The sequence below is a fragment of the Rutidosis leptorrhynchoides genome, chromosome 6 (assembly GCF_046630445.1).
Source record: "Rutidosis leptorrhynchoides isolate AG116_Rl617_1_P2 chromosome 6, CSIRO_AGI_Rlap_v1, whole genome shotgun sequence".
NCBI lineage: Eukaryota > Viridiplantae > Streptophyta > Magnoliopsida > Asterales > Asteraceae > Rutidosis > Rutidosis leptorrhynchoides.
Window position 1 is genome coordinate 261,480,403 of NC_092338.1, and position 10,570 is coordinate 261,490,972.

The following is a 10,570-nucleotide window of genomic DNA, read 5'->3' on the forward strand; positions in this document are numbered from 1 at the left end:
CACTCACTCGTGTCTTCCCATTTAGGTTGTAATTGTGACTTAGCTCAGCATCAACCGTGCGTATGAGCCTATCAGCCGTACTAGTGAGGCTTCACTCGTACGTCTGACTAAGTCTAACATAGTCAAACATCTAAATCTCATTCCTGCAGTTCCTGTAACCACATACAAACACGGATAGGATAATAACAAGCAATCATGGTGGCCAGTAAACTGTTGTACCTGCAATGGACGTGGGTAGATGTCTAGGGACTTGCATAAAATGCATCAACAGATGGTGTGAGTTGTAAGGAAATGAAGGAGGTGAATTTATAAGAAAATCTCCGATAGAACAATTAAAATGGATGATCGCATTTAAAGCGGATCCTAATTCCCTAGATTACCGGAGAGTCAAATCTTATTAAGAAGATTTTCTTCAAATCCCTTAAAATCTGGGTATCAATCATATCTATGTCAAATGATAAGATGAATCTACACTTACTCATTTCACTCTTCTATGTTAGCTTCATTCGTACTCTTCATATAAATGGATTGTTTATCCAAATTATTCGCTGATGATAAAACTCTAATTTTCAACCCGTATGCATCATGAAAACATACTTATTATCATTCACGACCTTTCCACTCAAATTTCGGGACGAAATTTCTTTAACGGGTAGGTACTGTGACAACCCAGAAATTTCCAACCAAATTTAAACTTTAATCTTTATATGATTCCGACAAGATAAGCAATATTTGTTAAGTTAAATTTCAAGAATTTTAAACTATGCTCATACATTCATTCAACCTCGACCAAGTTCCAACGATTCACGAACCATTAAACGAATATGATTATATATGTATATGTGTATATATATTATAACTTGAAACGTAAACAAAATATTAGATTAAATACTTTATATGATTGTATCTGTTTCAAAATGTTTATCAATGGAATTAGAAGATAAGATCAAATGATTGAATTATCAGCTATATTAAATTATGATTACAAGTCTCTGTTGAAAGGCCCACGTTGATTTGAGAAATCTTTTCATTTTAACAATATTCGGAAAATGGTAAAGTGATTTATAAATATGAACAAATTATCAATCATTGAGAACTAGACAAAGGATAGTGGAAGATTGAATCTCATAAAGACTCGATTGATCTATTTAGTTTCAAACGTAGAAAAACGTTTTCAGTTTAAAAAGAACTTTATTATTAAAACGTATATAACTTTTATAAATATCTAGAACCACTTTTGACAACTCATTACTTAACTAGTATGATAAAGATAACGATATTTATATTTTATTTTATTAAATATATATAACGATTTAAATTAATATTATATATATTTATACGCGTATTATACGTACATAGTTTTATACTTTTACTATACTTAAACTTTACCTTTACTTTATTTTTACTTTACTTTAACTTTAATAATTCATACTTTAATAATTCACTTTAATAATTCATACTTTAATAATTCACTTTAATAATTCATACTTTAATAATTCACTTTAATAATTCAAAAATCTATTATAAATAGAATTCAATAGGTTTCATTATTTCATAGAAACTTGAAAATAGTTTTCTCTAAACTCTCTCAATCGATTTACATATATATATTTACTCCGTATTATCTCAAGATATTATTAGTATACATAAAATATTACGACGGAGTGCTGTCCGAGTGATTTCGAAGTTGTTTTTTCGAGTGGGATAGGATTAAGGAAATTATGGGTTATAGCTATGGAGGTGATTGAGTATGGTTCATGGGTATACTCGTGAGGTCAATATAGTGTTTATCATCTCCGTTGCGTTTACGTACCTTTCCTGCAATATTGAATCTCAATATTGATATGTGAGTACTCATAATTTAATTTTTACATACTAATAGTGTATCCCTGACTAGTGCTCGAGTATATAGGATTATGCATGCTTGTACTTTTGATATTGCCATTAGATAGGTTATGTTGATTCCTGAATTAGTTACATATACGATTGAGATAAGGTATAAGATATGCATGTCATTGGAAAGCTAGCGAAAAATAGTTGAATTTTGGTTTAAGAATCACTTGAATCCAAGTAACGGTTAGAAAGTTATGAAATAAACAAATTGCATAATTAATTTCGTAATTAAAATTGCTGATGATAATTAGTGAACTAATTTTTTGGGTTATAAAAAGTGGTTATTCGGATTCTACTCGTCGAGTAGATGAATTTTCATATAAAGCACGTCTCGTTTCGTTGAACGGTTGTCAAGTTATGGACAAAAGAAGTTTTGCAAATTTTGATGAAGTGTCGAAACGGGAACTGAAATTCTCGCTGATCTGCGTTGTTTCATATATAAAAAAAAATACCACTGAATTCTTTGCTGTAAGGTCTAACAAAATACTCTGGCCGTTTGTCAATTCGAGTCTCGACGATTTTTCTAAAAATCATCAAAGTTGACGGTTTGGTCACATTTTAAAATTCTAAAAAGAGCTGAAACTTTTTTATTTAAAAATGTCAGTTTTGTATCAGTTGTCATGGTCGGCCTGATATGTGTTTACTCTTGCCAAAAATCATGTTATATCTTTGTGGTAACGAGAATTTTCAGGCTTTGACCGTTTGTCAATACGAGTTTTGAGGAATTTTCTAAAAATCTCCAAAGTAGGCTACTCGGTCACTTTTGTAAATTTATTAAAGCTGAAAAATTAACTTTGAAACGCCGAAAACGCGTTGGCAACTACGAGTTGTCTAGGTTTAGTTTACTTCTGTAATATTTATGCTTAATCTTTTTGGTAATGTGTAACTTTTATCTTTGGCCGTTTATCAATCGGAGTTCCGATAATTTTTCTAAAAATAGCTGAAGTGGCCCGTTTAGTCATGTTTGACCGAAAATCATTTTTGTATAAGTTATTATATATTTGCATGCGACCTCATTTTTAATTTGACCTTTGACTTTTGACTTTAACCTTTGACTTTTGACTTTGAACTTTGACTTTTCCTGTTAACTTTTCAGTTAACTTTTTTTGTTGATTTTCTCTAAAAAAAAAAAAAAACCTAAAATACTATTTTATGATTATGAAACCATTTGTGTTACGTTGTTTCACACGTCACCTTTTACTAGAATCTTAATTGAGCATGAGTAATATAACATGTTACTATACTGTAGAGTCAGACTCGAGCTATAGGATAGGATTACACTATGACCTGACCTAAATTGCTATACAAATATTGACCAACATATAAATATATATAATTAATATAGATTCGTGAATCCGAGGCCAACCTTGCACTTGTTCAATGACGTTATATGTATTTTTACTACGAAATACAGTATGGTGAGTTTCATTTGCCTTTTTACCCTTTATATTTTTGGGCTGAGAATACATGAGCAATTTTTATAAATGTTTTACGAAATAGACACAAGTAATCGAAACTACATTATATGGTTGAATTATCGAAATCGAATATGCCCCTTTTTTATTTAGTCTGGTAATCTAAGAATTAGGGAACAGACACCCTAATTGACGCGAACTCTAAAGATAGATCTATTGGGCCTAACAAACCCCATCCAAAGTACCGGATGCTTTAGTACTTCGAAATTTATATCATGTCCGAAGGAGGATCCCGGAATGATAGGGGATATTCTTATATGTATCTAGTTAATGTCGGTTACCAGGTGTTCACCATATGAATGATTATTTTTGTCTCTATGCATGGGACATATATTTATGAGAACTGGAAATGAAATTCTTGTGGTCTATTAAAATGATGGAAATAAATGATTATGATAAACTAATGAACTCACCAACCTTTTGGTTGACACTTTAAAGCATGTTTATTCTCAGGTGTTAAAGAAATCTTCCGCTGTGCATTTGCTCATTTTAAAGATATTACTTGGAGTCTTTCATAGCATATTTCGAAGAACGTTGCATTTGAGTCATTGAGTTCATCAAAGATTATTATTAAATCAATTTATAGTTGGATAGTGGATATTATGAAATGGTATGCATGCCTGTCAATTTTCGATGTAAAGAAATTTTGTCTTTTAAAAACGAATGCAATGTTTGTAAAATGTATCATATAGAGGTCAAATACCTCGCAATGTAATCAACTATTGTGAATCGTTTATAATGTATATGAACGGGTCATTTCACAAAAGCAGTCTGGTTTACTGCAACAACCGGATATTCCGCAGTGGAAGTGGGAATGTATCGCTATGGACTTTATTACTAAATTGCCCAAGACTTCTAGTGGCAATGATACTATATGGGTCATAGTAGATCGTCTTACTAAATCTGCTCATTTCTTACCGATCAAGGAGACCGACAAGATGGAGAGATTGTCACAACTGTATATCAAAGAAATTGTCTCTCGTCATGGTGTTCCTATATCAATCATATCCGATCGTGATAGTAGATTCACTTCCAGATTCTGGAAATCCTTACAAACTGCTCTTGGAACTCAACTCGACATGAGTACTACTTATCATCCACAAACTGGTGGTCAAAGTGAACGAACCATTCAAATATTGGAAGATATGCTTCGCGCTTGTGTTATCGACTTCGGCAAAGGCTGGGATAGACATTTGCCTTTGGTTGAATTCTCTTACAATAATAGTTACCACTCAAGTATTAAGGCTGCACCTTTTGAGGCCTTATAGGGACGAAAATGTAGATCCCCATTGTGCTGGGATGAATTAGAGGACAGATAGTTAACTGGTCCTGAAATCATACACGAGACAACCGAAAAGATAGTTCAGATTAAGAAACAAATAGAAATTTCCCGCAGCCGACAGAAAAGCTATGCTAATAAAGGTCGGAAAGATTTGGAATTTCAAGTTGGTGACAAAGTCATGTTAAAAGTATCCCCTTGGAAAGGCGTCGTTCGTTTTGGTAAACGAAGCAAACTAAGTCCGCGTTTTGTTGAACCCTTCAAGATTACTGAAAGAATCAGACCCGTGGCTTATCGATTAGAATTACCTGCTGAAATTAGCAGCGTACACGACGTATTTCATGTCTCGAATCTTAAAAAGTGTCTCGCTGATGACACTCTCGTTATTCCTTTGGATGACATTCGCATTGATGATAAAATGCACTTTATAGAGGAACCGGTAGAAGTCATGGACCGATCTGCTAAACGCTTGAAACAAAGCACCATACCTATTGTTAAGATCCGTTGAAATTCACGACGTGGCCCCGAGTATACCTGGGAACGTGAAGACCAAATGAAACAGAAATATCCCCATCTCTTCTCAACCGCCGATGAATCTGAGAAGTCTACCTAAAACTTCGAGACGAAGTTTTTATTAACGGGGAGGTACTATAACAACCCTCACTTTTCGACTTCTAAATTTACTGAATTAACCCTAGGGTTATCTACCTGACTATATGTATTAAGGGTTGTTATATACAATTAAATATTGACCGAATAGTAATTTTTAGTCAACAACGTACGCTTAAATAAATAATATATTATTAATTTATATAATTTGACATAATTTAACTAAGTATATAAACTTTGTATCACTTTTATTACTTATTTAATATATTATATATTTAACGATATAATAAATCCAATTATATATAAATGTAATAATATTTACAAACTTACTAAAACTATAGTTTAATAATTAAAATCATAATTATTATTAAAAACACAAAATACCGAATTATTTATTATTTTTATGCAAAATTCGTATTTATTAATTAAATAAAAATAAAAAAAATATTGACAACTATTCTTGGAAAAATACTAAATCAATTTGTTTATTTAAAATATATATATATATATATATATATATATATATATATATATATATATATATATATATATATATAATCCTTTAAATAAACGAATTTAAAAAATAAAAAATAAATAAATTACTTTTTAATTAAAAATTATAATGGAAAACTACTTTTATTATTTTATTTTGTGCATTATCTCATGACCTAACATTTAATACTTTTGAATTTTAAAATCCCATTAAAAATTAAAATATTTCTTTTTCTTTTAATTATTTTATTCTTTTTACTTAATTTTTTCAAGTATAAATACCCCTCATTTCTCATTCAAACTCACACCAAAATTTTCTCATTCTCTCTTTGAAGAATTACTACTAGTAAGTATTCTTTTCTTACTTTTTACTTTTTATTTTTTACTTTTTACTTTTTACTTTTTACTATTTACTTCGATTTTTTTTTTTACCGAAACATGTAAATAATGTTATAAATTATATGCAATTAAAATTAAAATAAATAACATGTTATAATTAGTAATATATGTTACTAAAAATTATAAAAGTATTTTTATGAATTAATATATAGGAATTATAATTAAAATCGAATTAAGGAATATATATGTATATACGCACCTAACGTAAAGGTTATAATTAAAGATAGCGTACAAAGACTACAAAAATCACCGCTACTTGTGGCCTAGGGTGATCCTTGTTACCATTATGGGACGCTTGTGGATCTCGAATGCCAAGACTTAGATTCTGGTCAAGAGATCCTGGGCCGCTCGGTAACAATAGATCATTCGAGTGATTTGCATGTTAGCAACGAAGTTTGGACGAGATTGTACAACATCTTTATTACGAATTATAACCCGAACATTCTTAAACTAGAAGCTTACTATAAGTGGAAGCTTTCCATAAATAGTAGGTTTCCAAAAATAGAAACTTTTGAGAAATAGGAACTTTTCTCGAAAACCGTCACTGTCAATATAGTTTCTATAGTAGTAAATATACTTTATGTCAAGTTAGACATTAACTAATCAAACATTATACCTCTAGGTTGATATACAGATCACTTACTTGCTTTACTTTCCTTCTTGCGTGGAATACTTCAACTGCTATTTAAGGTGAATTTCATAGCCCCGTTTTTACATTTTTGTGTTTTTACATTGGGGTGAGACACATGATTTATTTTAAATACTTTGACATGCTAGACACAAGTACAAACTTATTATGCGACCAACATGAGTATTTTATTGTGTTCATTTGAAACATACAAATCCCTGCTTTGTAATATCATTAATTGCTAGATAAATTAAAGTAGCAAACGAAATTATTATAGATAGCGCTATTGGGAGTAACGTCCCGCACTGTTGAGCTCAGGTCAATTGGTGGTATAATAATGATCTCGACAATTACATATGTATTGTTACGGGGTAAAATCGTTTAGTTTTGATATTATACGCTCATGGCATACTTTTGATATACATGATATATCGACTTTATTTAAATCTTGTGGTCTAACAAACTTACTCAAAATTAAACCTATGTTATTCACTCAACCTCGTGTTGACTTTTTAAGCATGTTTGTCTCAGGTAATTAGAAGCTGTTGATATGCTGCTTTGATGATTGCTAGCTTACTATGCTTGGAGTCTTCATGCATTACTTATCATTCCATTTAAAAACATTTAATGCTTTGTTTATTCAATAAATTGTAATGACTATTTATCTTCCGCTGCAAAAACTCAATAAAAGTTATATAAAACGTCTCATATAAAGTCGTTCTCGTTATACAATTGCTTGATTTGATATAATCAGTCACAAATTCCCCCGGCCCTATTTGGGGGTGTGACAAGAACTCGATGTGAAAACTCTTTGAACCGATGTTGATGATAGGTAGATTGATCACGAGGTTTAGATTTTGTATAAGTATCACAAATTTAAGATTGATTTGTGTTTAGATTCATCAATGATATAGAGAGCAAATCGGCGAGTGTTTAAGCAGAAACATAATTCAAATGGTAAGCTGATAAAGCAGGCTATTTTCATGGACTCTTGTTCAAGTTGCAAGGCCCAACAAGTTGTTATTTTTAGTAGGCCACTAAAATCCTTTACATTTGATATTGAGGCCCAAGTGTGACGAATGCTCAACTCTCTCGTTCAGTTTACACCGAGGGTATAACTCTTAATCCTTTACGTTTGATTTTATAATGGGATTATGATTTTTGATCAAGAACTAAATAATAATAAACAATATAATTATAGATATAGTTTCAAGTATTGATACAAGAATGATAACTATTATGATTTAGTTAAAAGTATTGTTAAGATTATGGTGATAGATGATGTTATGTATATGATGCATGAATGTGATAACGAGATGATGATAAGTTGATAAAATATAAACATGATGATGTTAATGGTATAATTAAAATTATTATTATTATTATTATTATTATTATTATTATTATTATTATTATTATTATTATTATTATTATTATTATTATTATTAAAATTATTAAAATTATTATTATTATTATTATTATTATTATTATTATTATTATTATTAATATTATTATTAATATTATTATCATTAATATCATTATCATTATTATTAAATTTATCATTATTATTAAAATTATTATTATTATTAAAAGTATTATTTTTTTAAATTATCATCATTATTATTATAAGTATTATTATTATTATTATGTTAGTATTATTAAAATGATTATTAATATCTTAATGTAATTTATATTATTATCATTATCATTACTAATATAAGTATTTATCATTATTATTATGAGTATTATTATTATTAGTGAGGATATTGTTGTTAACATATCATCATTAATATTGTTATGATTATTATTGTTATCCTTACCATAATCATTAAAAGTATTATTACTAAAATGTTATAACCATCATTGTTATTAGTATATGTATTAGTACTATTACTAAGAATATGATTATTAATATTATTATCATTAGTATTATCATTCTTTTCATGTTAGTAGTATTACGAATAGATATTTTTATACATTACAACAATATTAATATTAATATTACATATATATATATTCTTTTATAATATATAAACCTTAATATAAATTGGTATTATTAATATCTTTTAATTTAGCAATATAAAATATATATAAATTACATATATTAAATTTATCTATATAATATAATTTAACAAGATGATTATTAATAATAATATATATAAACTTATTCAAACACGATTATATGTTTTAATATATATACTAATGATATAGGTTCGTGAATCCGTGGCCAAACCCTACACTTGTTCAATGTCGTCATATGTATTTTTACTACAAAATATAGTATAGTGAGTTTTATTTGCTCCCTTTTTAAATGCTTTTACAATGTTATATATTTTTAGGACTGAGAATACATGCGCTGCTTTTATAACTGTTTTACGAAATAGACACAAGTAATCGAAACTACATTCTATGGTTGAATTGTTATACCGAATATCGCCCTTGTTGAACTTGGTAGCCTAAGAATTGGTGTTTATTATAATTACCATCAATTGTCGTGAATCCTAAAGATAGATCTATGGGCTTTGACACGCCCCAGTCAGAGAATTTGAACTGCTTTAGTACTTCGATATTTTATATATGGGGATGGGGATATTCTAGATGCATTTTGTTAATGTTGGTTACCAGGTGTTCAATCCATATAAATGATTTTTAAACACTTGCGAGTGTATAATTATTGAATAAAGGAAATCTTGTGGTCTATGAATGTTTATGATAAACTAATGAACTCACCAACCTTTTGGTTGACACTTGAAAGCATGTTTATTCTCAGGTATGAAAGAAATCTTCCGCTGTGCATTTGCTCATTTTAGAGATACTACTTGGAGTCATTCATGACATATTTCAAAAGACGTTGCATTCGAGTCGTTAAGTTCATCAAGATTATTATTAAGTCAATTATAATTGGATATATATTATGAAATGGTATGCATGCCGTCAACTTTTGATGTAATGAAAGTTTGTCTTTTAAAGAACGAACGCAATATTTGTAAAATGTATCATATAGAGGTCAAGTACCTCACGATGTAACCAAATGTAATGTATTCGTCCAGATGGATGAGGATGGGTCATGAAAGTTAGTATCAGAGCTGGTTTAAGCTGTGTCGTCTTCTTAATCATAGAGGGAGTTCTCACAGTGTTACCTGTGACGAAGCATTGGCTCTTACCCCTCGCAGTCCGAATATGGTTGGATTTGCCGAGAGGCATGGCCGTAAAATCAGTGTCTGAGGTTCACTCAGTGGTCACCAGGTGGTTAGCTGGGAAGGCACTGGGTGGAATGTGTGGTGTCCCCAACTATATGAAAGTTGGTATCAGAGCGGTGGTCTTAGCGAACCAGGTCTTGCATTAGTGTGTCTAACTGATAGATGTTTAGATGCATTAGTGATTCTGGACTTCGACCGTGTCTGCATGTTAAAAGTTTTGCTTATCATTTCGTGTCGAAAATCATCTACTTATCATCCTTAGGAAATTACATGCTTATCATTCCTAGTCTAGACATATCTTACTGCATTGATTGCATGAATAGTGTATAGACAAATCCATATCTTAGCGTATCTGTTACTGTAGACTTTATCTGACACGTTTCCTTAATTTCCTCCGTAATCTACGGGATCTTCTGTACTATATTAGATATTTTATATAATTAGAATATTATCTGATAACCGAAAATCATTTCATATCGAAAATCCTCTAACTGATCATAAGAGATGGATCCTATACCTAGCTTGGATTCCATTAGTTCCAGAAGCAATTTCGAGATGCGTATTAAAGTAGACTCCGAAGTCAATGAACCCGAAG